This window comes from Chiloscyllium punctatum, chromosome 50 (assembly GCF_047496795.1).
Source record: "Chiloscyllium punctatum isolate Juve2018m chromosome 50, sChiPun1.3, whole genome shotgun sequence".
Taxonomy (NCBI): domain Eukaryota; kingdom Metazoa; phylum Chordata; class Chondrichthyes; order Orectolobiformes; family Hemiscylliidae; genus Chiloscyllium; species Chiloscyllium punctatum.
In genome coordinates this window covers 14,718,698-14,742,986 of record NC_092788.1, presented here as the reverse complement: position 1 = coordinate 14,742,986, position 24,289 = coordinate 14,718,698, and the positions used below count along the sequence as shown (strand labels likewise).

The window sequence follows — 24,289 nt, the reverse complement described above, 5'->3', positions numbered from 1 at the left end:
GCTAAATCACGGTTCCCTTACCTTATCACTTCCTCCCTGCCTGACAGGGACATACCTATCAAGGACACGCAATATCTGTTCCTTAAACCAGCTCCACATTTCCATTGTCTGCATCCACAGCATTTCGGTACTCCATCCTATGCATCTTAATTCCTGCTTAATCGCATTATAATTGCCACTGCCCCATCGATAAGTCTTCATCTTGACACATACCTATCCCTTTTCATTGCCAAACTAAACATAACTGAATGATGAGTATAGTGTGATATTGATCAGATGGGCCAATGGGCTGAGGACAGGCAGATAGGATTTAATTTAGATAGATTAGGTTTGGATGTCTGGTTGGCATCGACAGGTTGGATCGAAGAAGTGATTGATGTCAGCGGCAGACCAATGGAAAGGCAGGGGAGGAGCTTGAGGACCTGGCGGGGCAGTTGGTCGTCCGGCCAATCAGTGAATGAGGGCGGGACTAGACTATATCACGTGATCATCCTCGCAGTGAGCGCGGATGTTCGGAATGTGTGTGCGCGGAGAGCTGTCGGTAAGGAAAGAAATAAACAGCAGGAAGCGGGAGGGAAATGGTGTTGGTATGGTCTGAGAGGTTTTACAATCATTTGGTACACATCGGAAAATACCAATTTGAAACGTACAGTTCCGTTTTTGCAGCAAACGGGAATATGCCTCGTTGAGTAATCGGCCCGAGTGAGCGCCGCCATCTTTATTCGGGGCAATGATTCACTGGACACGTGCGCGGCCGCCATCTTTGTAGGGGGCAATGTTCAGAGGGATGTATGTACAGCCTTCCCTGGTAAAAAGAGTCATAGGGCAGGATTTACACAGAGCACATTCAAACCCAGAGAAATTGACTTTTTTCTGGATTTGTTTCGTCATTCATTTAAATGATTTGGATGTGAATAGAGGCCGTATAGTTAGTAAGTTTGCAGGTGACACCAAAATTGGAGGTATTGTGGACAATGAAGGAGGTTATCTCCGACTACAGTGGGATATTGATCAGATGGGCCAATGGGCTGAGAAGTGGCAAAAAGGATTTAATTTAGGTTGATTAGGTTAGGATATCTGGTTGGCATAGGTTGGACCGAAAAAAGTCTATTTCTGTGCTCGACATCTTTGACTGTGGGATCATAAAAGTGAACTCTGCTCTGGTTCACCTCTGGGTTCTCTGATGTCCACTTGTTCAGTATCTAGCTTCCTCAGTCTCTCATGTTTGTATTTTTGCTCTGTATAGTATTTTACTATTACTTTCACAGCTGTTTTGTAAATGAATTGAAAAATGTAGAGCTGGAAAAACACAGCAGGCCAGGCAGCATCCGAGGAGCAGGCGTATCAACGTTTTGGGCATAAGCCCTTCTTCAGGAATGTAAATGAATTGTCCACTGCTGCCCGGCTCCTGACCATATGCTGTTCCATTATCAGGTTATTTTTTCCACAATATCTTTGACAGTCAAGAATTTTTTTTTTCCAATAAGCGAGTGCATTTTCCTTCAATTTAACAGTCAAATTCTGCACCATTTTCATTCCCTGTAATTCATATTGCACTCCCTGAAACATCAACTGTGTATTTCTCCTTCCACAGAAACCGGTGATCAATGCCAAAGCCTTGTTGCCTGTGGAGAGGGTGATGTTTGACTGCCTTGTACTGCTGCAGTTTGTATGGTGAAGGTGCTCCCACAACGTGGTTGGGTAAGAGTCATTACAGATTATTCACTCAGCGATATTGAAGAGTAGAAGATATCTGTACAAATCATCATGGTTTTAATTTCACAAAAATATTATTGAGAAGTTTTGACATAAGGCTACAGCTGGAGAATATTGTGTCCAGTGACCAAAACGATTGCCAAATAAGCAGTTTTTCAAGAATGCCTTAAAGGAAGAAAGTAGATCTTAGAGAGTCAGAGTGGGGATTCCACACCATGTTCCCTTGGAATCTGTAGAAACAGTCACACAGGTGAACTCAAAAATAAACACATCATTGAGAGTCTGAACTAAAATGAGTTATTGAGATATGAAAGGGTGTGTGGTGCAGGGAGATAGGAATGATTACAGCCAGGAATTAATTCAAAGGTGCGAAAGTAAATTGTTGTTGCTTGCAAATGGGAGTCTTTTGATTGATCAGCAATGATCAGTTTTGGTACAAGTGAGCACATCGGCAGTAGAGTTTTCAATATTCTGGAGATTATAGGGAGGGTGAATGTGGGATGCTGGCCAGGAGTGGGTTTAGATAATGAAATCTAGATTAACAAAAGGAATGAATGAGAGTTTCAGCAAATGAGCCGAGACTGTGGTGAGGTCAGGTGATATCACTGAAGTTGAAATAGTGGTCTTGGAGGGGGTCTGGCCTCAGCCTCACCTCATTCAGCTGTTTATCAGTTTGTGAATCAAGTCTGTAACGAGCTCAGGAACTGAGTGGCCCTGGCAGAACCCAAACTGGGCATCGCTGAGCAGGTTATTGCTGAGCAGTTGCTTGACAGCAGTGTTGATGACACCTTCCATCACTTCACTGCTGAGCGAGTGTGGGCTGATGGAGGGGAATTGGCTGAGTTGGATCTGCCCTGTGTTTTTGTGTTGGAACATGCCTGAGCAATGTTCCACAAAGTCAGTAGGTGCCAATGTTGGAGCAGTACTTGCCTTGGTGGGCAGCAATTTCTGGAGCACAGCCAACAGTATTATTGCCAGAATATTGGCAGGGCCCATACCTTTACACTGCTTATCCATTTCTTGATCTGATTGGAAATGAGTTTTCAACCAAGTCGATTCATATCTGTGATGTCAGGGACCAATGGAGAAGGCTCATCCACTTGGCACTGCTGGCTGAAAATCGCTGCTAATGCTGTCCTCTTATCTGTTGCATGAATGTGTGAGGCCCCTCCATCTGTAAGGGTGGGGATATCTGTGATGCTTCCTCCAGTGAGTTGTTTAATTGTCCATCACTATTCTTGACTTGGTGTGGCAGAACTGCAGAACTCCGATCTCATCTGTTGGTTATGGGATCACTTAGTTCTATTTGGTGTTGCTTGTGCTGTTTGGCATGCAGGTTTGGTCGCTGCACCAGGTTGGCACCTCAATTTTAGGTATGCCTTGTACTGCTCCTGGCATGCCCTCCTGCATTCACCATTGAACCAGGGTTGATTCCCCTGGCTTGATGTTAATGGTTGAGTGGTGGATATCAGGCCATGAGATTTCAGATTGGGCTGGAGTACAGTTCTGCTGTTGTTGGCCCACAGTGAGGCAGAAGTTGCAGGGTCAAGCGGGCTGATTTTGTGGTTGTATTTGCTAGTGCATTGGTAGATGTAATGTGGTCCATCCAGTTTCATTCCTTTGTTGAGACTGTGTAGTGATTAATACAATGAGTGACTTGATGGGCCACTGTCGGGTTTCTTTCCCTCAAGGACATTGTCAATGGTAGAAAAACATCCCCAATGGTTCCATGGCAAACAGTAGATTCTTCATTCCAGTTATCCTTTTCTTGACTTCAGAGCCAACCTCTACCGATTTTGGGATTCAAACCTGAACTTCAGTTGTATATTTTAATATTCTTGATAAATGATAAATACGACAGGTTTGTTCACTTATTTTTAGAATCACTATCACAGGTTTTGTTTATTGTTTTGGACATAAAAACACTGTCCATTATCCTGTCTCCTCCATCCTCCCCTCCAACAACAAGAGTGAGGAGCACATGGAGTTTCTCTGTCAATAACATTGAGATAATCCGATCAGCTGCCTCTGCTTCTTCCCTCCCTCTCCACTCGCCCACCAAGCCAAACTGCCTCACAAGGGTGCTCCTCATTTTAGTCCTAAACTTGCATTTCCTCGAGTCCTTTGTCAAGCCTTATTAGAGGTCATCTTGACCATTTACCCTAGTGTAGCTAAATCATGGACATTCCAAATCTCTGTCTAATCCTCCTGCTTGTGACCACCCCACACCCCCCGCACCCCCACCTTGCAATTCACAGATATTGTTCCATGATCTGTCTGTCTGTCTTTTTTGGTTAGGTCCTTCTCTCCCATTCTGCTAAATCCTAATATTTGGCGTCACCATCATTGGAAAATCCTGCTCCGTCTCCACTCTCCCTTTCCTTTCTGAATTCATTGTATTTGGTGTCCCTCCAGGATCTATCCTTGGTCCGTCCTGTTTCTCACCTACACACTGCCAGGAGGTAACATCGCCCAAAAGCACCGTGTTAGGTTTCACATGTACACTGACAATGTCCAGCTCTCCCTACCCATCATCCCTCTCCATTACTCCACTATTACTCAGTTATCAAACTGCTTACCACGCTTCGATTAGCTGCAATTCACTCCAATGAAACACTGTAATTGTTAAACCCATTGCCTTCAGTTGTTATTCCAAATACATTTCCCTTACTGCTGTGTCCCTCCCTCTCACTGGGAGGTGGCTGAGGCAGAACTACATTCTTCACAATATTGTTTTCATATCTGACCCCAAGGTGACCTTCTGATCAGACATCTATACAATCACAAACATCAGGAATTCCAATCTCTTAAACGTTGCTTATCTCCTTCTCACCCCAGCTCCATTGCTACTGAAACCCTAACCTGTGTCGGTGTTGCCTTTAACTTGACAAATCTGAAACAGAGCCCTTGATTCCGCGACTGATCCAGAATCTGGTTCAAGACTCACCTGTAATGGGACACATCCTCTCCATATTTACCCTGTCAAACCTCGACAGAATCCTGTATGTTTCAGAGATCAGCTCTCAAAGTCCAGTGAGTAGATTCCCAACTTGTTCAGCCTTTATTTACAGGATAATCCCTTCAAAAAGGATCTTCTCTCAAATGCCTCCAATAAACTGCTCTGTTTCGTTAACTAAAGCGACCAAATCTGTTCATGTTACTCCAGATGTGGTCTCACTCGCCATTTGTTTAGTTGCCCTAAGGTATATACTCCAAACTCTTATATTGAAAACTCTTTGAAATAAGGGACAGTATTCCATTCCCTTTCCTGATTCCACGTTGTAACTGTGTGCTAGCTTTGTGTTTCCTGCTCATTCCCCCCCTTCCCGCCCCCCCCGTCCCTTTCTGGTGCAGCTTTCTACAGTTTATCCCAAGTTATGCTCCATTTGCCAACTTGTTGCACACTTTTCCTGTGAATATCTCTCTGTAAACTGTTTATAATCCTCTTGGAACATTCCTGTTATGCCTTTTCTAGATTTCCCCCCTCATTATTTGAAACATTTACTGGGAGCACTGGCCAGTGGGAATCATGCTCAGTTGCTATGTTTTCAGGGATACTCTGTTTAATGACTGGGAGGAGCTTGCTGCCCCTTGGTGAGCATGGAGACAACTTGCCCATCAAGGTGCATGGGCCTTTCACACCCCATGTCTTATTGTGGAGGCACAGCGGCAGCACAGAAGAAAGAAAAGGAAGCAAATCCTGCTCTCCATATCTGACTGAATCTTGGATCATTCTGTCTCATGTTCAGTCACATGAAGTCCCAAGGTGGAAACTCATAGAAACCCACACAGATTTGCCCCTGAATTGCCTGCTGACCTCCACCAGGGGTAATGTGTACAGTCAGGACGGCATGGTGGCACAGTGGTTAGCACTCCTGCCTCACAGCGCCAGAGACTCAGGTACAATTCCCGCCTCAGGTGACTGACTCTGTGGAGTTTGCACATTCTCCCCGTGTCTGTGTGGGTTTCCTCTGGGTGCTCTGGTTTCCTCCCACAGTCCAAAGATGTGCAGGTCAGGTGAATTGGCCATGCTAAATTGCCCATATTGTTAGGTAAAGGGGTAAATGTAGGGGAATGGGTGGGTTGTGCGTCAGTGTGGACTTGTTGGGCTGAAAGGCCTGTTTCCACACTGTAAGTAATCTAATCATCCTATGCCAGGAGGAGGGGATTGTATAAGTTTCAAACTTGAACTGACAGTGACGGATTTTACAAACTTGTATTACAGGTGTACATTCAGATGGTCATCTCAGTCATTGTAACGCCAAACTCTGACAGAATTACTCAATACTTCAGGACCTGGATATTCATATTGTGTGAGGGTATTGTGTTCCAGATCAATACCATTTGCTGAATAAAAGTTCTCCTTTGAATCAAACCATCCTCTCAATAGATCTTCCCAAATCTTCAACATGTGTCCTGTAATCCTTGTATAATGAGCTGACGCGTGTAAGGTTTATTATTATAATGTGTAACTTTTGTAAACCGCTCTGTCACAGCTCCCCACAATTTCCTTTGCTACAAGGATAATACTCTGTTTTTCCAAACCGCTGATTCCCCAATGTCTGTTTGCTCTCTATAAGGTACACATCAGGATTGTGTTGGAACATTCTCCACTTGCCTGCATCAGTGCACCCCCCCCCCCCGCGCAACAATATTAAAGAAATTGAACATCCTCCATGATAAAGCACTGTACCTGAGTGTTTTCCCATCCACCACCTTCAGCATTCTCTCTCCCCACCCTCGAGGGACAGTGGCATCTCTGTGTGAAAGATCAAGTCAGCATTGTCCTCCCAGACCATAGGACTGCTCTCTCATTAGAGAGATGTCGGTGGTGGTTAACCTGAAGGTTACCACAGCGCAAGAAAGGGGATAGGTTGAAAAGGAGAGTCCATTAATTGTGGATGGTTATTCTTGATGTGTATTAGCAACACACATGTCACATGAGTAATTAATGTTAAAAAAGCCCCACAAATTCTCCAACTAAAATCCCCCATTCCTTGAACTATCCTGGTAACTCTCCTGTGCTCCCTCTCAGGGACCCTGCCATCCTTCCCAATGTGTGGGCGATCTGTGGTTCGCACAGACCCAGCTGCTCTGTGTTCCTGTGGGTGATATCATAGAGCAAAAGTCCCACTAAACCTCACTGTCTGGAAGTGAGTGAGAGACAGAAATCCCGATGGCATTTCAGATATATTTAGGAACATACTTGCAAGGCCAAGGCTGACAGGTCTATGGGCTCAGTGCTGGAAAATGGGATTAAAATAGTGAGCTGGGAGGTTTCTTTACAGCATAAACCCAATGGACCACAAAAACGTTTTCTGTCATGTCGACCACAGATGCATAATATAGGAATATGACAAGCCACAATAGAAACCAGGTCAGAGAAGGTGATATTAGAATACATGATTGATTAATGTTTTTTTTTGGAGGAAAATGTGACAGAGGTTAAGCGGGACATTGTGGAGCTCAGGGTTCAGGAATCTGAAATAAAAATGGGTTATCCTGAAGGTTGGAATTAAAGAAAGGCACATCGCAGAGATTTGAGAGGGTGGACAAGATTAAAGATAGGGAGGGTGTTGAGACTGGAGGAGATTTGAGATTGGAAGATGTTGCATTGATTGAGATGTTTTTGATACCAGAGATCGTGATAGTTCTGAGGCTAGAGAGGAATTATAGAGATAAGGATGAGTTGTTCCCTTTCCCAACCCGACCTCTTTACTGATAATGATTGTTTCTCTGTCATCATCTGCCATTGCCTCCATAGGCCTGCTGCAATGAGAGTACGCAGATAGTAAGTTCCCGTTAAGGCCAAGGCTGGGAGGCGTCGATAATGCTGCGTGATCTGAGAAATTGAAGCTCTGATCAAGAAAATGAAGAAAGGATAAGGCAGGTACAGACCATGTGGTTTGAGTGAGTCCCTAGAGGACTATAAGGGCAGTAGGAGTATACTCGCAGGAAACCAGGATGCAGAAAAGAGGACATGAGATAGCTTTGGGAAATAGGTTTAAGGAAAAACCAAAGAGAATCTACAAATACACTAAAGACAAAAGAATAAGGAGGCAGAGAATAGCGAACCTCAAAGATCAACAAGACTGTCTATGGAACAGCAGGAGGTGGGAGAGATTCTAAGTATTTCATGTCAGATTTTACTGAAAGGGGATATGAAAGTTAGAGAAGTTGGAGAAATAAATAGTGATAACTTGGCAAGTGTACATGTTACAGAGGATGAGGTACTGGATGACTTAAAATGCATAAAGGTGGATTAATCCCTGGAATCTGATCAGGTGTATCCCAGAACTTTGTGGGTAATTAGAAAAGCTTTTGCTGGGCCCCTCGCTGCGATATTTGTATCATCAAACACCACAAGTGAGGTGCTGGAAGACTGGCGCCATTATTTGAGAGATGTGGTAAGGAAAAGCCAGGGAACTATAAACAGGTGAGCCTGAAGTCAGTGGCAGAGAAGTTGTTGGAAGGGATTCTCAGGGACAGGATTTACATGTCATTGGAAAGGCAAGAAATAATTAGGGAGAGTCAGCATGGCTCTGTGCATTGAAATCAGTAACTTGGACTTGAGAAAGACAGAGTTTCACATAACACACTGGTTAGCAGGTTCAGTACCATAGAATTCTGGCGGAACTAGCTGTTTGGAAACGGAATTGGCTGGAAGGTCAAAGAGTCATAGATGGACAGCACAGAAACAGAGACCCGTCAGTCCAACCAGTACATGCTGATCAGATATCCCAATGCAATCTAGTCCCACCTGTCAGCACCCGGCCCATATCCTTCCTATTCATATACACATGAAGATGCCTTTTAAATGTTGCAATCGTAATGGCCTCCACCACTTTCTCTGACAGCTCATTCCAGACACGTACCACCTTCTGTGTGAAAACGTTCTCTCTCAAGTCTCTTTAAAGTCTTTCCCCTCGTACCATAAACCTATGCCCTCTCGTGCTGGGATCCCCCATGCCAGGGAAAAGACTTTGTCTATTTATCCTATCCATGCACCTCATGTTTTGATATGCATCGATAAGATCACCTCTCAGCCTCCGACGCTGCAGGGAAAACAGCCCCAATCTATTCAACCTCTATTCAACCCCCAGCCGAGCTCAAATCCTCCAATCCTGGCAACATTCTTGTAAATCTTTCCTGAACCCTTTCAAGTTTCACAAAATCCTTCCAATAGGAGGGTGACCAGATTTGTACGCAACGTTCCAAAAGTGGCCGAACCAATATCCTGTACAGCCACAACATGACCTCACCTCCTGTACTGTATACTTTGTCCGATTAAAGGAAAGCATACCAAATGCCACCTTCACTATCCTATCTACCTGCACTCCAAGGTCTCTTTATTCAGTAACACTCCTCAGGACCTTATCATTAAGTGTATACGTCTTGCTAAGATTTGCTTTCCCAAAATACCACTCCTCAGCCCATTCACCCATCTGATCAAGATCCCATTGTACTCTGAGGTAACCTTTTTCACTGTCCACTACACCTCCAGTTTTGGTGTCATCTCACTAACTAAACCTCCTATGTTCACATCCAAGTCATTGATATAAATTATGAAAGGTAGTGGATCCAACACTGAACCTTGTAACACTCCACTCGTCACAGGCCTCCAGTCTGAAAAGCGACCCTCCATCACCACCCTCTGTCTTCTGTCTTTGAGCCAGTTCTGTATCCAAATGGTTAGATCTCCCTGTATTCCATGAGCTCTAACCTCACTGAGCAGTCAGTGTCATAGTGGAGGGTACTTTTTGGACTGGAAGCCTGTGATGAGCAATATGCTGTTAGATTGGGTGCTGGGTCCACTGCTTTTTGCCATTTATATAAATGATTTCTATGTGAATATAGGAGCTATGGTTAGTAGGTTTACAATAGACACCAAAATTGGAGGTGCAATGGACAGCAAGGTTACCAGAAAGTACAATGAGACTCCGATCAAATGGGCTGAGGAGTGGCAGATTCAGTTTAATTTAGATATATGTGAGGTTCTGCATTTTGGAAAAGCAAATCAAGGCAGGACTTCTACACTTAATGGGAAGGCCCTGGGGAGTGTTGCTGAAATAAGAGATCTTGGAGTGCAGGTTCATAGTTCCTTCAAAGTGGAACCATAGATCGGCAGGGTAGTGAAGTAAATGTTTGGTGTAATTGCCTTTACTGGTCAGTGCATTGAGTACAGGTGTTGTGACGTCATTTTGCGGCTGTACGGGACATTCATTCAGCCACTTCTGGAATTCTGCTTTCATTCCTGGTCTCCCTGCTATTGGAATGATATTGTGAAACTTGAAAGGATTCAGAAAAGATGCAAAGATGTTGCCAGGGTTGAGGGATTGAGCTTATAGGGAGAGGCTGAATAGACTGAGGCTGTTCTCACTGGAGAATCGGATGCTGAGAGGTGACAATAGAGGTTGATAAAATCGTTAGGGGCATGGATAGTGTAAACAGCCAGGGTCTTATTCCTGTTTAGGTGAGTCCAAAACCAGAAAGCACAGGAGTGAGGGAAAAGATTGAAAAGGGATATTAGGGGCAAAGTTTCAAGCTGAACGTGGCACGTGTATGGAATGAGCTGCCAGAGAAAGTGTGGAGGCTGGTACAGTTACAACATTTAAAAGCCATCTCACTGGATATGTGATTGGGAAAGGTTTCGAAGTCTATGGGCCAAGGGCTGGCATGTGGGACGAGATTAATTTAGGATATCTGGTCAGCATGGACAAGTTGGACTGAAGGGTCTGTTTCTGTGCTGTACATCTCTCTGGCACTAATAACTTAAAATTAAGATAGGTTTCTCTTTTATGGAGAGTTAGCAGAAGGTCTGACAATTCTCCTTGGAGCTGAGAAGGTTAAGCAGTGATTTCGACCAGGAGTTGATTTGTTTCCAGGATATTTCATTTACAGAGAGACAGAGTGAGAAATTTTTAACGTCACAATTTTTAGTAACTATTTTCAGGTAACTGGCAAATAATGCAGAGGAAAAATGTGAAGATTATTTTACTCACTAAGTTCTGAGCATCTGGAACAGTTTAAAAGACAGCTGGATGCAGATACAGTAGTTATTGTCAAAACAAATTTGAAATGTAACTTTTTTAAGGAAGGATTTGGAGGGCTATGTCCAAATGGGAGGTGAGTTGGGACTGACTGGCACCATCTCCAGAGGGAGAGAGTACAGCCCCAATGGGCTGAATAGCCTCCAGTCCCTGTGTTCTGTGATACTGACCCATTCACTGTGAATGATGAAGCCCATCACAGGGCAGAGCCGTCGAGATGTACAGCATGAAAATAAACCCTTTGTTTAAACTGGTCCATGCTGACCAGATATCCCAACCTAATCTAGACCCATTTGCCAACACTTGGCACATATCACTCTACACCCTTCCTATTCATATACCCATCCAAATGCCAAATGGTTTAATTGTACCAACATCCTCCACTTCCTGACAGAAGATTCCATACACGCACCAACCTCAGTGGGGAAAAAAAATTGCCCCTCAGATCCATTTTAAATTCTTCCCCTCTCACCTTAAACCTATGCCCCCTCATTCTGGACTCCCCGACCCCAGGGAAATGACCTTGTCTATTTATCCTACCCATTGCCCCTCATGGTTTTATAAACCTCTATGAGGTCACCCCTCAGCCTCTGATGCACCTGGGAGGATCCCACCACTCAGGTCACAATGGGGCCTGGCTGATTGACATAGCTTCAGACCAATAGGAGAGTTGGCATGATCCTCCAGCCAATGGGAGTGAATGAGGGGTGGGTCCAGCAGGCCAACACATGACCATCAGCTTTGCAGACGCAGTGTCACTGTGAGGGGGGACTGAATATGAAGGAGTGGGAGAGACAGCAGATACTGGGAGAGAGATGGAGTTAGTGTGGACTGAGAAGGTTGATAAACACTGTTTCAGTCTGTTGGACCTGAATTAGATACTCCGGGTAAATGAGAACCAAAAGAACTTCGGATGCTGTAAATCACACACAACAACCAGAAGGTACTGGAAAAGCTCAGCAGATCTGGCAGCATCTGTGAAAAGAAATCAGTTCGCATTTTCGATCGTGACACTTCCTCAGGAACTGACGTTACTGAGAAAAAAAAAGTCTGTTTTTATGCAGAAGGTTGGGGTTAAGGAGTAAATGATAGGGGGGGATAGAGTCCGAAGAGAGAGATAGGAGCAGTTGGACAAAGGAGTGGATAACGATCTGACGGGGGGAGGATGAATAGCTGTTTATGGGGACTGTTAGTGGCTAACCATAGGTAATGTGTAATGACAGGCTACGTAATAACAAGGCCTGGTATGTGGGGTAGGGGGCAAAGACACTAGGACGTGGGAGAGTTCAGGACTTAAAATTATTGAATTTGATGTTGAAGCCAGAGGGTTGCAGGGTCCCCAAGTGGAAGATGAGGTGTCGTTCTTCCAGCTTGTGTTAAAGTGTGCTGCTGGAAAAGCACAGCAGGTCAGGCAGCATCCAAGGAGCAGGAGAATTGACGTATTGGGAATGTCAGCACTTCATCAGAAATGTGGGTGGTGGAATACGGCTGAGAGATAAATAGGGAGGGGTGTTTGGGGTTGGGGAAAGCGAGCTCGGAGGCAATAGGTGGTTGTAGATGGAGGGTAGTGGTGAGAGGGTGGAATGAATAATTGGGAAGGAAGATGGGCAGGTAGGACTGTTCAAGAGGCCAGTGCCGAGTTGGAGGGTTGAATCTGAGATAAGTTGCGGAGTGGGAGATGAGGAAACCTTGATGCCATGTGTTTGAAAGTTCCCAAAGTGGAAGATGAGGTGTTCTTCCTCCAGGTGTTGGGTGGCTCGGATTTGGGGATGGAGGACTTGCATGTCCTTGTCAGCGTGGTGGTGGATGGGGTGGGGGGTAGGCGAAATGGTCGATCACAGGGCGGTGGGGTTGGTTGGTGCATGTGTCCCAGAAATGTTCCCTGAAATATTCCAAAATTTGGCATCCTGAGAGTAAGGGACACAATAGGTGAGGTGTTTGGGTGGGCAGGGAAATCTCTGCTGGATGTGGGAGGATCCAGTGGTGCCTTGGATGGAGTTAAAGGGAAGGTGTGGGCACAGGTTTTCCACCTCTTGCAGTGGCAAGCGAAGGTGCTTGGGGTGGAGGGTGGGTTGGTGGGGACCGTGGATCTAACGTGGAAGTCACAGATGGTATGGTCTCTGTGGAATGCTGAAAGGGGTGGGGAGGGGAAATATATCTCAGGGGGTTGGATCTGATGGTGGAAATAGCAGAGAATGATGCATTGTATCTGGGTGGAAGGTGAGGATGGTGGGATTCCATCTTTGTTGCATTTGGAGGGGTGGGGTTCAAGGGCAGTGGTGTGGGAAGTGGAGGAGATACACTGGAGGGCATTGTTAACCATATGTGAGGGGAAATTGCAGTCCTTGAAATAGGAAGCCATTTGGTATGTTCTGAAGTGTTCTTCCAGCTTGCATCAAGCTTCACTGGAACACTGCAGTAAGCATGAGACAGAGATGTTGGACAGGGAACAGTCTTGTGTGTTAATGAGCAGGCAACTGGAAGCTCAGGGTCTTTTTTTGCAGGCACAATGTAGATCATCAGCCACCATTTCCATCACCGCCACTGAGATGCTGGAAGGTTCCTGTCTCCTCCATTAACAGCTTTACAACTTCCCACTCCTTTATCTTTCCAAATGTTCCTGTGTCTCTTTGGGCTCTGTCCCCACCTATTATTTACTCTTTAACCCCTATCTCCTGTAGTCCAAAGATCTGTAGGTTCGGTGAATTGGCCCAGCTAAGGTTCCCGTAGGGTTCAGGGATGTGCATTAGTTCGGGGGAAATGGAGACTAATAGAGTAGGAGAATGGCTCTGGGTGGGATAAACTTTGGAGGGTGGGTGTGGAATTGTTGGGCCAAAGGGCCTGTTTCCTGAAGGGATTCTAATTTTCCCAGCTGTCATCTGTTCTGAGGAAGGGTCACTGGACCCGTGATAACCCATGGTATGTGCAGGAGGAGGAAAGGGGAGAGTGGCAGCAGAAACCAGATGAAATTTATCCGTGTAGACTGGGAGGGTTTATTTACACTCTGCAAGTCGTTAGTCTGAATTAGAAACTCTTGATCCCACGTTTGCAGCAAAGGGGAAGATGGCTTGGGCCTCAGGTAGTGAGAAGTCCTGGGTTATAGCCGCCATCGTTATTTGGGGCAAGGTACAGCAAGGAGCATGCACATGTCCTCTTCCTGGGTGGGGGCGGGGCGATTTGAAGAGGAGCATTTACACATCAAACACATACCGAGAGAAGTGTTTGTCTTCACTATTCATCTTGCACTGACTGTGAGCTTTGTTTTGTGAATTCATTTTATAGGATATTAATTGAGGATAATTGAGACTGGGATCTCAAAAAAACAAGGTTCTACAGTCAGCGGAGTCCTCAGGATCTGAATATCATTGGCATTTAACTGTGGAATGAGAAAGGTTTGTCTGTTCTGTCTGTGGGAAAATATCTTCAATATTTTTGTCAAGCCAAAAGCAGAAAGATGTTCAAGTTCATGGTTGGATCACCCTTGGGCTGTGTGTTCAATCCTTGGCCCTGCAGCTGTGGAAGGAGGTATTGGCGTGAGAGAGAGCACAGATTTAACCAAATTCCACCTCTCCTTTTTGCAGGAACTGTCAGATTTAGTCTCAATCATCCACTTTATAATGTTAATCTGTAAACACCCTACTTCTAATTCTCTGCAAATTTCTCGTGGAATCAAATTCCAGCACCATTTCAGGTGGAACGTTCCAGATTCTGACAACTGTCTGTTCATTCAGAAACTGCTAAAGTCCATTTTGACTCTGGGGTTACAAAGGGATGAATTGAAAGATGCAATGCTGGTCTGAGCTCCCATTGAGATGCATTAGAACAGTACAGGAGGCTGAGGGAAGTGTAGGTGTGAGCAGATAATGAAAATGACAGGGCTGCACTGTGAGGGCTGCTTGGCTCAATGAGAGTGTTTTGGAGTTGGGTGTAAATAGTGAGGTGAGACAGGGAGAAGGTGAAGCTGAAATTCCGTTTTAATTCAGGCCTTTCAGAAATTCAGTCCCAATGGGAATAGCCAATTTGTCAGTGATACCTGTGGAGTATTTAAGTTTTTAAAGTATGACATATCAGCTTAAGTAAAGATTTTTTTTGTTATTATAATGGACATGTTTGAAGTGAAGGAAGGTTACTCACTCATTTAAATTCTCTTAATGGGAGTAACTAGATGAATGTAGAGAGACGTTGTGACAGGAGCCCTCAGACCCGTGGTGTGTTCCTCTTGCACAATGTGGGAAATAAGGGCAGCTTCCAGTGTCCCTGACGGCTATTTGTGCAGGAAGGGTTCCCATCTGCAGCTACTGGGAAACTGCCTTTCAGAGCTGGAGCTGTGAGTGGACTCACTGTGGAGCATCTGCAATACTGAGAATGTTATGGACAGCACGTTTAGTGAGTTAGTCACACTGCAGGTGAGGGTTACACAGGCAGAAAGGGAATGGGTGAACATCAGATCAAGTAAAAGGCTCAGGAAGTGAGTACAGGAGTCCCCTGTTGTTATCCCCTTCTCATACAGATACTGTATACCGCTTGGGATTCTGTAAGGGCGGGAATGGGTGGGGTGGCTTCTCGGGAAATCAGCATCAGCCAGGTTCATGACACCACAGAGAGCTCTGCTGATCAGAACAAGAGGAATGAGAGTGGCAGGGCTATAGTGACAGGGGATTCAATAATCAGGGGTACAGCCAGGCACTTCTGTGCCCACAGACAAGGATCCAGGATGGGATGTAATCTCCCTGGTGCCAAGATCCATGATATCATGGAGTGGCTGCAGGACATTCTGCAGCTGGAGGGTAAACAGTCCATGGTCGTGCAACACACAGATACCAAGGACATTGCTAAACAGAGGGCTGAGGGCCTGAAAGATGGACATAGGGAGAGCAGAGATGCATTAAAATGTAGCTCCTGAAATGTAATAATGTCAGACTTACTTCCAGTGCCATGTGCTAATGAGAGCAGGAATGAGAAGGTAGATCTGCTGGATGTGTGACTGGGGAAATGGTGTACCGCAGAAGGGTTATGATTCTTCAGGCACTGGGACTGTTTCTGGGTGGGACCTGTACCAGCCTGACCGGTTACCCCTGGGCAGAGCTGAGACAAATCTGGTGGGGGATTTTGCCAGTTCGATTGGTGAGTTTGTAACTAGACTGGCAGGGAGATGGGAACGAAAGTGTAGGCTTATATGGGTCAGATTCAGGACAGGGAATGGGAGGTAGAATATTAGTGATGTAGTTAGCGGCTCAGAAAGCCAAAGGAAAGGAGGATTAAACGAAGATTGAGTCCCTCTTCATCCATCAGTCCTGACATCCCAGGAAGGTGAGTCAACAAAATCTGGAGCTGTTTACATGTCTATGACTCTGTGCTTCAGCAAAATGGGGGAAATCTGCAATAAAAACAGAAAGTGCTGGAGATCCTCAGCAAATCTGTCAGCATCTGAAATGGTGACAGATGCAGGAAACATTGCAGCCTTGAAGAAGTGTTTAGATGATCACACCAAGCAGGACAATATCGATTACACGCTGAGTGCCAGAACGTGGGACTAGCATAAATAGGTGCTTGATGACCAGCATGAATACGATGGGGCTGGAAAGTTGACGTTTCAGTCAGGGCTATTTATCAAGACTGACAAAGGGTCCCGACCCAAAACATCAACCTTCCTGCTCCTCTGATGTTGCCTGACCTGCACCTCCCCAGGTCCATATTGTACAGACTCTGACTTCCAGCATCTGCAGTCCTTAACTATCTTCACATCCCAGGACTCATCTGGTTATCCTCCTTTACACTCTCTCAATAAGCAGGAGAGCCTTCCTTGGAAAAGGGGAACAAAGGTGTATACAGTACTCCAGGTGTGGTCTCACCAAGGCTCTTCCAGAAAGGGATCCCTGTCCCCATCTTCTCCATAATGGTCATCAAGCGCACGTGCCTGGTGTGATCATCTAAACACTTCTTCAAGGCTGCAATGTTTCCTGCATCTGTTACCATTTCAGATGCTGCCAGACCTGCTGAGGATCTCCAGCACTTTCTGTTTTCTCTGTTATAGAGTACTGAAAGGGGGGATTTGCAGTTGAGAAATTCAAATTGAACTTCATGTTACTGGATCCATGCCGATCTGAATATCATTGACCTTTTCATCTGGATGGAAAGGTGGTGTATTCTGTCCGTGGGTGAATATTTCAAATGTCTGAGTGACTGGAAAAAGTACTGAGACAGCGAAGTCCATGTAAGTGTGGGGACTATGGAGAGAGATTTCATTGGTTTTTGAAAGTCTAAACAATCATGGCACATTTCCCTGGAACAGGTAAGCCACAGATTGGTTTTGTATGAGGACAATTAGCCATGAAACCAGAAAGACAAAAGGATTCCTGCATCATGGAAAAAGCTATGAAAATGGGATTGTTGTAATGGAGTGAATTATCGATCATTGATTGTAATCCATTGGCGTTGTCACATCGGTTCCAGCGCCGTGGGGAAACACGGGAAATTTGATGAGTGCAGTGTAGGTTTCAGTTATTCAACTGGAAAGGTGAAGAAGAAATTTACAAGGATGATGCCAGGTCTCAGGGGTCTGAGTTACAGGGAGAGGTTGGACAAGTGAGGACACTTTTATTTAGCAGAGGAAACTGCGGGGGAATATTTTATAGAAGTGTATAAGACCATGAGAGGCATGGGTAAGGTGAATGCACTCGGTCTTTTTCACAGGGACTCAAGGATTGGAGGGCATCAGGTTAAAGGTAGAGGAGAAAGAATACAAGAGAACCTGAGGGGCAACTGTTCTACACAAAGGTGGTATGTATATGGAATGAGCTGCCAGTGGAAGTGGTTGAGGTGGGTATATTAACAACATGTAAAAGACATTTGGACAAATACATGGATAGGAAAGTTTCAGAAGCAAATGGGCCAAGTGCAGGGAAATGGGGTTAGTGTGGATGGACAATCTGATTGGCATGGGCCAGTTTGTGCCAAAGGGCCTGTCTCTGCTGCAGGACGTTACAACTCTAAGTGCATTTGCTAATTTTCCCCCTAACTCTGTTGGTATCCTGGGATGTATTCCATCAGGGCAATGAGACTTGTTTATCTTTATCTCCATTAGCTTGCCCAGCTCTCACTCTTTCGTGATAATGGTTGTTTCTTGGTCTTCACATTCCTCAGTCTCCTTATCAATTACTGGCATGCTCTTTGTGTTCTCCACTGTGAAGACTGACTGCTGTGTGCTCATATTCCTGAACCCTGCTGGATAGGAATAACTAGGCACAGAAATCTGAGAGGTCTTCTTTGAGTCTTTTATTGATGAAACATGGCAGGTACATGGATAGTGTACATGCAAAATGCCTTCAGGCAGCATCAGGTAACTCCCCGCCTGTCCGATGTACAGCTCCACTTCTTATACCTTTTGTGGTTTGTGACTTTGAATACAGACTGTCTCTCAATATTATCTCCATGGCAACGGCAGTTCAAAAGTCTAGTTCAGTTCAGCACTTTGTGGTTAAACCACACTCCCCTCCCCCACGCCCCCGTGGCTCCCTCAAGTACCTGACAGGCAGTTCAGTTTCCGTGGGGCTCTCTATCAGGATTCTGATGTGCAGGTGCCGGGGTTGGGGTGGGGTGGACAAAGTTAAAAACCACACATCACCAGGTTATAGTCCAACAGGATTATTTGGAAGTACAAGCTTTTGGGGTGTGCTGTGATTTTTAACTTGATCAGGATTATCTCTATGGTAACAGTTACGTGCTTCAACAATTACAGAGGCCATATGTTCCCCACACAATAGGTTTCCCTCTAGCAGGGTAAACTGCTATTCTGTCCCTGGGCATAGCTACTCATCACTTTTTATCCCCAATTCCATCACACTTTTTCTGTTGAGCTTGGAAGTTTTTCCAATCTCCGAATTTATCCTTGGTCTTTGCCAATTTGTATGCCTTCGACTTCAATTTCATAGACTCCCTTATTTCCTTCGACATGGCAGATTACTCCTTTTCCTGGTCCTTCCTTTTCACTGATATATATTTTTGTGGAGAAATTTGAAAAATTACTTTGATATTCCTCCACTGTCTGAGAACTGTCCCACAGTAAAGTCTTTGCTTCCAGTCTGCATTAGCCAACTCCTGCCTCATCCTATTGTAGTCTCCTTCGTTTAAGCACAGGATCTTGGGATTAGATTTAATCTTCCGCTTTCCATCTGTGTTCTAAATTCAACCAGATTAATGACAAGTCTTTATCAGATTACGAGGGGAGGTGATGTTTCCTGGGTGTTTTGGTTTCATTGTCAGTGACCTTGGCTTTGTAAAAAAAGTCCAGGATAGATATTCACAACAGAGTATTCTGGACGGTGTGAATGTACTACACAGTCTAAAACCATAAATCACTGTCTCCCCTCAGTTTAAAATTGCAAAACCATTATCTCCTACACACTTCCTCACTACCTAAGTTTGGAACGCTAATCCACCTGACTATCCTGCTGTTTCTGAAAATCTCCTTTGGTGAAGGTGGTGAGTTTTGGATTCATCTTTCTGGTTATTACCGTATGAAGATAAGCCCTGGGCACAGGAGAGGCAATGCAGCCCTTCGAACCAGCTCCACCATTTAATTCGGTGATGATTGAGCTCACATCGGTCTCAGCTGGATTTTCCCGCCTGCTCTCTCTCACACTTCAACCCATTGCAAATTAAAAATCTGTATCTCTTCATTAAATTGGCTCACGTCTTGTCATCCACCGCATTTTGAATAGGGAATTCCACAGATTCACAACACATTGAGATAGGTACATTCTTCTTCATGAGAATAGAATAGAATCCCTATAGTGCAGAAACAGGGTATTCATCCATCGAGTCCACACCAACCCTATGATGAGCATCCCATTCAGACCCACTCATTCCCTGTAACCCTGCATCTCCTGTGGCTAATTGCCTAACCAGCACATGCATGGACCCTATGAGCAATTTGGCCTGACCAATCCACCTAACCTGCACATCTTTGGACTGTGGAAGGAAACTGGAGCATCGAACAAAACCATGCAGACATGGGGAGAATGTGTATACTCCACACAGTTGCCTAACGCTGGATTCAAACCCGGGTCCCTAACGCTGTGAGGCAGCAGTGCTAGTCACTGAGCCACCTCTGCTTAAAATCTGCTGCCCATTATTAACCTCCCCACCCCACAATTGGCTGAATGTATATTCCTTACGTCAGAAGTCCGGGTGTCTAAGCAGATGTCTCAGTAAATCCCAGTGACAGCCCACATGTCCTGTGTGTCTGAATGGATATCCTACACGCAACACCCTCCAGCCCACACTTTCTTTCACTTTCCAGGGACAGGTCTCTAGAGGCTTCATGGGGACTACAACTCCCACAGTCCCTGAGGCAGGGACCACATGTGTGTGGGGAAATATATGTATATTCTGTATATGTACAGAATGTGGGTGGGTTTTGGAGCATGTTCTTTGGGTTAACTAGTGGAAAGCATTTCACACTGTGATTGGCTGGAGAAGGGATGCATCTGCCGATGGTATTGATCAGTTGGGGGGGGGGGGGTCAAAGTGACACTACACCCAGATGGGACCAAGTTCCATTCGCAACTTGTCATAACACTGGGAATTGACCAATGGGAAACAAGGAAGAATCTGACCCATTCTCCCAGTCTGAAGGTTCCTCTTCTGTCCAGGATCTGCCACCTCCCTTTCTGTTTTATTTTGTTTCATTCTGCTGTTGTATTATTGACTTGCAGCAACTGAAGGGAAAGGAAGTGAACCCAGAAAGGGTGCAGAGTCTAACTAGGGACGGGAAGTGGTGCCGTGGATCTGTTTATCAGTTACTCCATGAGAATGTAGAGGGTGTACATTAGGGGGTAGTAGAGTCAGAATGGTGGGAGAGAGTAAGTGGGCTGGAGGGTTACAGCTTTGGGGGAAGAAAGGGGAAATAGATATTCCACAGAAACTAGAATTGTCTGTTCTGAATTTCTAATCTGTACATATTCCTTTATTCAGGGTGCTAGATAGTGAAGATTTGCAGACTGAAATCTCAAAATCATGTGCAGATTGTGATAAAGTTAACCAGCATTTGAAGAACCAAAGATGGAGAATCACTCGGCCAAAATCCTGCAACACTCTCTCCCAGCATTGTCGGTCTATCTGCGCCAAATGGACTGTGAATGGTTCAAGACAGCAGAGGTTCCCATCTTCTGAAGGGTAACTAGAGATGGGGAATACAGGCTGACTGAGCCAGTGATGTCCATATCCTGGAAATGGGTTCTATCTCTCATTGCTGAAACCCAGTTGATGTTACTGCAGGGTGATGAGGGATGCTGAGTGCATCCTCCAGGAAGAGCACCATCATATTACCCCTGCCTACACCCACACAGCAACGTCACTGGAACAAAAGGCAGTGAAGCCAAAGGAGGACTTAGATACAGTTCTTCAAGGTAAAGTCATGAAAAGGGATTGGAACGCAGCAGGAACAGGAGACTGAGCAGGATGGTCAGCTGTTTCCCAATGAATGGTGGAGCAGGATTGAAAGGCTGAATGGTCTCCTCCTGCTGCTATCTCCCAGGTATGTATATAGCCATGGAGCCCGGGTAGGAAGAAGGGGGCAGGAATTCTCCAGGAGATTGCACTTCCACAACAGTTTTCAGTGAGGGATGGTTTGATGGATTTTATTTAACATTTATCTTTAACACAAGGTTTGTAAATTTTGGTTTTAAAACGTTGTAAGAGCTTTTTGCACCGCAAGCAAAATTAAAGAAAATAAATTGAACTGTTTGAATATAACAGTTTTAAAGCTTTCAACCTCCTGTAAAACAAAATCCTGTCTATTCCCAGACACCGTCACTTTCCAGCTACTCAAACTCCATTACGCGCCAAGCAAACCATTACAAGTGACAGAGTGAGAAGGGACTAAATCAAAGTAGAGTTGTGGGGAGGGGGCAGGGGTGGAGATAAAGTACTGTATCCCCTGCGGTGCCCACCTCTATCTAAAGGCATTGAGGGCATTGATCCACACCACATGCTCCTTCTCCAAGGACACCCTGCTGTGTAGCCTTTATCCTCAATCATAGAATAAAATCCCTACAGTGTGGAAGGAGAGCATTGGCCCATCAGACCCCAGCGACCATCAAAAGAACATCACGTCCAGAGCACACTCTCACTGTAACCCTGCATTTCCTATGGCTGATCCACCTCGTCTGCACAATCCTGGATCCTGTGAACAATTTAGCACAACTGATCCACCTAACCTGCACATCTTTGGACTGTGGGAGGAAGCCAGAGCACCTGGAGAGAATGTGGGAACTTCACACAAGCCGTTGGACAAGGCTGGACTCCAACCTTGTGCCTGGTGCTGTGAAGCAGCCGTGCTACAATCACAATTTAAATCAAAACAGATGATCCCTGCTCATTGTCACTTTGCTGTTTGTGGAGACTTACTGCCCAGAGAGACATCCTGAGGTTCAGAAAGTGGCAATGTAAGTTCAGTCACCTCCAGCCCAGTTAATGTGATTAACAACAACACCATCAATCCTCCAGCAGTGTCATCATGTACAAGGTCCACTCCTGACTCTGATGGACAGTAACATCAGAATCAGAATCCTGCAGTCCACACGGATCAGGGGGTTGACCACTTCCCTGTGAGCACTCACTGGGCTCTCAATCGTGTTGAAGACGCCGCAAATCCCTTGTCACACAGAGGGGTGAACAGCTCCTACCCAGCGTGAACCCGCTGGAGTCTCGGGGGCAGGATGAATCACTGAGTCTGTATCCCCTGGGATCCACAATCCCCGTTTATTTCCTTCTTCCACTTTCATTCGGGCTATTGAACTCTCGGTTTCAATCCTTTCTCCTGTCATGCTCTTCAACATGTCCATGTGGGTGGACTAGAGGCAGCTGGGATTTAATGAAGGGAAGTGGGGATGAGGCGGAAATACGAGGAGAGGTGACAGCAAAGACAGTTCTCATTGTAACGGCAGAGTTTCTCCGTGACACAGTGAGTGGTGAGGCACCTGAGATTGTGGGGGGAGGCAGATTCAATCAGGGATTTGGTAAGATACTCAGACAATGACCTGTCCATCTGATTGTTAACTCAGATAGATAGATAGAAAGATGCACATTTAGATAGCACCTTTGATGATCTAGTGCAATGAAGCATGCTTCCAACCCAATGACTTCAACCACAAATCTCTGAAAACACAAACACAAAGCTTTCTACTTGTACCAGGCTGTCTCTGAGCCTCCTCTTTTCTTGAGAAAAGCGTTTTGAGCTGTTCAGCCTTTCCTGGTGATTATAACCGCTATGTTCCTTTAGGATTTGTGACTGAACCTTTACTTTCCTGTTCCTTGTGAGTGATGAAAGGAGCAGAAACAGCTCCTGACCTGTGACGGGTTTCGGTTGGAGTATTTATATTTACAAATCCATTCCCACCCTCACATAGAGTGTGAAACTGATGTAAAACTGAAGGGAAGGAGTGAGTGAGCACCCAAAGAATCATATGTGTGAGTTGAATGAACCTGGCATGAGGAAAATGGGACAACACTCGCAACTAGTTAGAATCACAGAATCTAGTGGGTGCAGAAAGAGTCTATTCTGCCCATCGTGTCTGCAATGACCTGCTCACCCACCCTACCCCCATATCCCCACATTAACCATGGCTAGCCCAACCCACCTAAATTGCACACTGCGACCATGTTAGCATAGCCAATCCAGTAACGTTACACATCTGTGGGAGGGTCACAAATGACTCTGACACAAATGCTCTGCTTTTCAAAATAAAATCAGGGGGAAACTGCAACCGGTAAGATTTCTGATTTATCTCAGGAGGAAGAGAATTCAAAACTCGTGCCATTGACCCAGGGGGCGCAGTGATAGTTACAGAGGTCTAGGAACCATCAGAAATGTAACAGGTTGTGAGCAAGGTGGGGGTGAGACAAGGACATCAAGACACTCTGTCACACCGCCGAAGGCAGGAGAGATTAAACAGCAGAAATGGTCGACCCCCCCCCCCCCCCCCCCCAAGGTCATGGGGGATAGAATTAGGGCTGGGAAAGAAACAAGGAAACAAGGTGTGCAGCTGTCAAAGAAATATGTTAAAAACAGATTATAAAAGCATAGAGGGCAGAGTACAGTCTGAAATTGTTGCTCTCAATGGTGAGTACAAAAAGCTGTAAAGCCTGGGGCGTTTACAGCCAACACATACTCAGGATTGGCCAAATGGGCTCAAACTGTGCTGTACCTTTCTGATAATTTCTTTTTCTGACATTTGTCGTTAAAGTCTGATGACGCTCGTAACTTTTCAAATTGGACTGGAGTTTAATATTCTGGAGACGTGTCAAATAAATCACATTGATCACATTCTGCAGATCTCAGTCCATTACCCTGCATGTTCCAGCATTTCAGTTACATCCATGTCCTGCCGGTGGGACAGGACATACAAGGATGGTGACGATGGTGTCTAAGTCATTGTAAGCTATGATTCTGTGCATATGATTGTGTCAGCTTGTTGCTTGACTAGTCTGCGTTCCAGTTCACCCAATAAGATGTTAGCAGA

General features: G+C 45.3%; 1 long non-coding RNA gene across 1 annotated transcript; it reads left to right on the top strand.

The window, feature by feature from the left end:
- The first annotated feature begins 468 nt into the window (after positions 1-468).
- LOC140470145 (uncharacterized) lies at positions 469-21,539 on the top strand. Its single transcript, XR_011956418.1, has 4 exons — positions 469-541; positions 1,595-1,701; positions 17,460-17,546; positions 20,742-21,539. It is a non-coding gene; the product is annotated as an uncharacterized lncRNA (long non-coding RNA).
- Positions 21,540-24,289: the final 2,750 nt, after the last annotated feature.